General features: G+C 54.8%; 1 non-coding gene across 1 annotated transcript in view; it reads left to right on the top strand.

The window, feature by feature from the left end:
• The window catches only part of LOC102155469, a 592,200-nt gene that overhangs the window by 549,133 nt on the left and 36,935 nt on the right, over positions 1–6,132 (top strand). The gene's annotated exons all lie outside the window — the stretch shown is intronic.

Below are 6,132 nucleotides of genomic sequence, written 5' to 3' on the forward strand. Positions count from 1 at the left end.
AGCGTTTTCTTGAGACGTTTTGTACAGTATTTATCATTCCCGGAGGACGAGAAGGCGTTTTCTTTGCTCGAGGGGACAAAGAGCAGACCCAGCGAGAGGCGACTCCAACTTTTCTAGCCCGGCCCGCGCGCCCTCGCCCATCCCGCACCGCTTCCCGAAGGCGCTCGGCCGCCCTGCGCGGGTGCCGAGGCCGGTCTCATTCGTTATCGATGTAGTAGGGCAGATCCAAACACGAGTTTTTCGTAGCTGTTACCGCCTTTCTGAGTTGGTTTGTTAATTTATACAAAGAGGTCTCCCCGCTCCCTTCAGATGGCAGCGTTATATTCTGGGTTTTGTAAAACTTTCTGTATCTGAGCATTTCCTTTTTTTGTTTGTTTGTTTTTGTTTTTGTTTTGTTTTGTTTTGTATTCTTTCTTGTAAATGCATTGTGAAATTTTTATTTTAGGCATTGCGGTGTGGGGAGGGGGTTTCAGATTATGTACATAGTTTCCAAAAGTCTTTCTTCTAAAACCGAAAAAAAAAAAAAGACCTCTCCTTAAAAAAAAAAAAAAAAAAAAAAGCAAAACAAAATGCATCGACTTTTGAATCAATAAATTTAAGAGAGAAAAGAAAAAGCCCACTTTTCCCCCATAATTTGGAACGTGCTAATTTTATATGCATGTTTTGTGAGCTCAAAATACGATTGGTAAATCTGACGGAGGAGGAATGATCGGCATAAACTAAAAGTGAGGGATCCTCAGGGGGACGGTGCGATCTTCACGGAGCTTCTTTCAGTGCAAGGGAAGAAAGTTTAAATCGATGGATTATTTTGTAGCATTTATAGTGTTGATACGGATCAAGAAATAATTACCAGGATTTAAAACAACAACAACAACAACACCGGCCCTCGTTTTACAGCCTGGCCCTGTGGCGCGTTGTCTTTTCTGACCGCGGGCCGGCTGGCGGCTCCGAGTCCTCCAGCGGCCCCGGGCTGCAGGAGAAGGCCCCCGATGGAGGGACCAGGCTAGGGAGCAGGGACAAAGACCGCCGCGGGGTCGCCGAGGCCCCCGTTCCCCTGCAATTTAACAACATTGCAAATGGAATTTATCAGAATCTGGCTCAAGGGAACATTCTTTGAACCAAAATGTACTGCATCCCTCTTCAGCCCCTCCCTCTGACTTCTTTCTCCTTGGGAAAGGGCAAAGTGATCTTGAATTTTCTCTCTCTCCGCCTCCCCCCACGCACACACTCGACCACCCCCCTATCCCCAGCGTCAACTGGGATACACAAACTGCTGTTTATTATTCCTGATGAGATCGGAGGGTGTTTGATGCTTTAAATTTTTTAATTATATTTTTTCTAGGTGTTTATGGGTACATTGCAGTTTTTTTCTGGAATTTAAAGTTTTCTGTAAAACTTTTGTCTTCAAGTAATCTGACAGCATTAAATATTGCATTTAAAAGTTATACTGTAGCAAATACATTTTGAAATTAGTCACAACATAAAGATGAAATTATATTTTGAGGGGAAAAAAAGCCTTTAGTCTACATCAAGATGTGTTGATTTCATCAGCCCTATTAAGCCTCCTGTTCATTTTCTTTTTTCTTTTTTCTTTTTTTTTTTTGTACTGGAATGAGCATAGACTATCCCAAAATGGGCCCATGTTAGGTTAATGAGAATCACATTCAGCCTCCATTGGAGAATGACTTTAAGTAAAATGCTAACCTGGCAATTGATATGTGTAATTTTTTGGAGTCATTGATAATTCTGCTTAAACCATGCATTTTTTTAAAGTGACTGCAAAAAATCTCAAGAATGATATCCACTGCTTCTTTCTAACGAGGTAATAAAGTCCCCTCTTTTTTTCCTTTTTTTTTTTTTTTTTTAAAGCTTCAGCAATCTGATCCTTTGTGAAGCAGTTGTTCCTGAAAGTATTTGGATATATATATGGATTGCTGAGTGAATCAGCATCAGAAATAGTCGGGGAATAAGTGAATGAATGCCACACACCGTCTCCTCTGGGAGATGCCCTGGGAAATTCTGTAATGCTCTGTTAATTCACCACACCCAGCTTAAGGAGCAGGCCACATTGACTCTGAAATGTACAGTTAAATAGACTCTCTGGGTTCTTTTGCTAACTCCTCATCTCAACATCGCCCTGCATTTACTAAACTGGCAGACAGATGTGCGGCCACGCTCACATATGTGTGCCCTCAGGTTTGTATCTAGACTCAGCTATGGGCATCCAAGTCTTAGCACATCACACTACTAGTAATGTGGGTCACACTGGGAGTGTTTCAAACTAGAAAAAGTTTAGCAGCATGCAGGAGTTCCAGCCAGAGATATTCTTGGTTTCCTGGAAGGTGGGCTTATAGTTTGGCTCCCCCCCACCCCCCACCCCACCATGTGCCTCATACATAGCTGAAATTCAATGCCAGATGCTGGGAGCCACTTTGTTAAAAGCCCAGGATGATCTTAAAATAGGAATTCCTTAAATGCAGTGAATTTGTATTGTTGATTGGAACGACAGAGAGAAAAGGAAATAGAAATTCGTTAATGATTCCATTTGGAAAGAAGCCGGGATGGGGGAGCAGACGGAGGCTAGCCTTCGTTTGGGGACAGAGACCTTATCACCCCCGCAGCGTTTCTCTGACTTGCATTGGTGGAGAAAATATCCACTGGGCCCTGGAAAGGTCTCACTAACCGTGGGTCGGTCTTGTCAAGGTCCTGCTCATCGTACTCACAAAATGAAAGTGTTTGATGATTTCTATATGATGGCTGGAACACTGCCCAAATCACAGGGTGGTATTTCTATCGCTTATTCCAATTTTATTAGAAACCTGGGTGGAGACCGCGGACAGGACTCGTTGGGGGGCCTTGGACTAAGTTTGCAGAACTTCGTGCCCGGCCGGCTAGAGCGGCGGTGGGCCGCGCGGGCTGCCCAAGCAGAGGGTGGCACGGTTTGCTGGTGTGTGTGTGTGCGTGGTGGGGGGGGGGTCCTCTCGTCCTTCACCATCACCCTTAAACTAACGGGCCCTTTTTGTTGTCGTTGCTGAGACTGACACCAGCCCCCGCGCCCGGCCAAGAAACCCACCAGTAGCGAGGTGAAGTGAATTAATTGTAGAGCCGGGCGCGGGCTCGGCGTGCCTGCTAGGCAGATGTGTCGGGTAGCGTGACTGATAGGTCTATTAAAATCATGCATGTGGGAGAAGAATAACACGCATATTCACGCATTTCATTTCCCGACAAAGACTGGGCCATGCACAGATCTATCTCCGGAACATTCCGGCGAATTCGAGAGAGCACCCCGGGCCCCGGAAGGCGCGCTCCAGAGCGGCCTGGCGCTGGCACCCACCGCCCACCGGGCCCGCTCTGCCCGCCCGCCCCCTCTCCGTGCCTCCCCGGCCCCCTCCCCCTCCGCGCTTCCGCAGCCGGGCCCGCGGGGCAGAGGCTCCAGAAACGGCGGCGGCAGAATGTAATAATAGGTTTGATTCCTTGGAAACTTCAAGTGAAAAGCAGACTTGGCCTTGGCGCAGCTCCTTCTCCGGCACGACTATTCGGCGGGATTGAAAGGCCCGGCCAGCAGGGGAGGAGAGGGGAGGGGGCGCAGGCCCCCTGGGCGAGCAGCCGGGGGAGGTGGGTCCGATCCCCGCCTCCCGGCCTGCAGGGTCGGGACGACGCTGAGCCTGGCGAGGGACGCTGGGACCCCTCACCCTCACGCCCCCCCACCCCGCCTGCGCAACGGCCCCGGCCCGGCCCCGCCCCCCAGCCCGACGGCAGGGCCCCGCTGGGGCCGCGGAGCCCTGACCCCTGCCTGCCCATCCCTCGCCCCCGCCGGCCCTTGGTCTCCAGCCGCGCGCCCCCGGGAATCCAGGGCGCAGGGCGCAGGGCGCAGGGCGCGCGGCCCGGGTCTCCTGGGTGGGGGGGGGGCGGGGGGGCGGCCCCCGGGCTTGGCCCTCGCCCTCTCCCGGCCGAGGGGCGGTGAGGCCCCAGCCGTGGCGGCTTCCCGGCCTGGGCGCCCCGCTGCCCCGTTTGCACCCCTTCCCCGCCGGCTAGCCGCTCGCGGGTCCCGCGTCTCCCCCCGCCCCTCTCCCCCCGCACCTCCGGCCCCTCCCGCCTGCGGCTCCGTCCCTCTCTCTGCGCGCTCGGCCTCCCTTTGTCCTCGGCGCGACCGTCTCCGCCCCGCGCCCTGGGCCCTCGTCGCCCCGCGGCTCCCCGGGCGCTGCCTCCGAGCGGGCCGGGGTCGCCAGGCGCCCGGACGCGGCCCACCCCCCGCCCCCAGCCGATCGCTCCGGCTCGCGCGAAAGGGGTGGGAACTCCGACACCCACTGGGAGCCCGCGGCCCGGCGCCCGCCGCGACCCTCCCGGTGCAGCCCGGGCTCCCGGCCCCGCGGTGTCAGCCGCGGGGGATTACAGTGACGGATGCGAGGGGAAGGCAGAGTGTTTTTGTGTTTAGAGAGAGCGGGATTAGTGGAGAGAAAGTCCTGACCTGGGGTCAGCTGCAAGTCAAACCCTTTTACAATCAGGGAGCGGAACAAGCACCGCTCCCGGCCGCGCCGCAACACGTGGGAGGAAGGAGGCAACGGAGAGGCCGCACCCCCCCTTCCCCGGCCTGCGGGGTGTGAGGGAGGAAGGGAGGGAGGGGGAGATGGGGGGCGTGCACCCCTGGGCTGCGAGGTGGAGGGCGGGAGGGGGGAGCGGGGCCTGCAGCCCCCGGCTGCGGGGTGGGGGGCAGGGGGAACAGGGGGACGGGAGGGGGGAGATTGGGGGCCGCACCCCCAGGCTGCGGGGAGGGGACAAAGGGGAGGAGGGAGAGAGGGGATGGGGATCCCGCAGCCCTGGGCGGGGGAGGGGCTGAGGTGAGGGACCAGTGCTCCCGGCGGAGGAGCCTCACTGGAGGGGCCCCCCGGCGTGGAGGGGGTGAGGGTGGCGCGAATAACCCGCGGTGCGGGCTTGGAGCTTTTTGGGGCGGGTGAGTTGTCCATCAGAATCCCTTCTTCACCGGCATGCCTGGGTTCCCTGTTTCCTGGGCCCTCCTCTGGCTGCTCCTCCGGCTGGGCCCGGGGCAGGGGAGGGGGGGGGATATCTGGGGGAGGCTGTCTGCTCCAGAGGCTCAGTCTTACTGAGGCAGTTATTTCCATAGGAAACCAAAACCGAAAGAGCAAGTTCTGGGACGCAGCGCTCCGCGGACCTTACCTGGCTGTCCTGGAGTCGTGACCTCCCCTAGGCCCCAGCAAACCCTGGTCTGCAGGTGGAGGTCCTGGGGGTGGTGGCGACCTGCGCTAGCCCCCTCCCCACCCCCACCCGCGGGGTGGAAGAGGAGGCGTTGATGAAGCAGGCCGACTGCCTCAGGGAGCAAAACCCCTGGGGCGCTGGAGTTTGGGGGGGAAAGATGAGAGGGTCAGAAGAGCAGAAGAGGAAGTGGTTACATCCTTGTCTTCCCTAGCAGTCAGATCCAGAAATTAGGCTGAAATCACACCAAGAGTTTTAACAAATATGAAAAACAGAGAAAACACCCCAAACAAGTGAGGTATGCAAGGCAGACAAAGGTCATCTATTTTGGTAATGAAAAACAAACAAAAGAACTGGGATTGCCACATGTTGCTCGAAGTGGGCTTTTCATCTTTACATATGAAAAATCAACACCAGTTGAGAGAGAGAAGGCAGTTTTAAAAACATTGCAAAACAACGCGAGGGCGCTGCGCGCTCAGCCTTCCCGGGGTCAGGCAGTGTCTCCAGGTGGCCACTGGGCTCCGGCTTCCAAAGCAGGGGACACAGTGCTACTCAGCAACCTGCTAAATGTGACCTGGGGGGAAATCTGTCTGCTACAGAGACTCTGGACACTGTGAGTAATCTGAATGCCCCGCAGGCAGCTCGCAAGGGTTTAATTGCCGGCAGCCACTTGAGAACAACCATGTGGGTACATTAAGGATGTTGTTTGTGAGGAACAGCAGGTCATCACATGCAAAGTCTCGAAATAGTCAGCCAGTCAAATCAGTGGAAAAAATCAGCTTTTGTTAGATTTTGCAGTTTCAGGAATTAGGCATTCACTGCAGAGCTGCAGTTTTGAGAAATTGCAATGTCAGGCATGTTCCCAATGGGGAAATATTGTGAGTGTGGAGGAATGTAAGATTGGGTTTGACAATGAGGAAA

This window comes from Canis lupus, chromosome 22, assembly GCF_011100685.1.
Source record: "Canis lupus familiaris isolate Mischka breed German Shepherd chromosome 22, alternate assembly UU_Cfam_GSD_1.0, whole genome shotgun sequence".
Taxonomy (NCBI): Eukaryota; Metazoa; Chordata; class Mammalia; order Carnivora; family Canidae; genus Canis; species Canis lupus.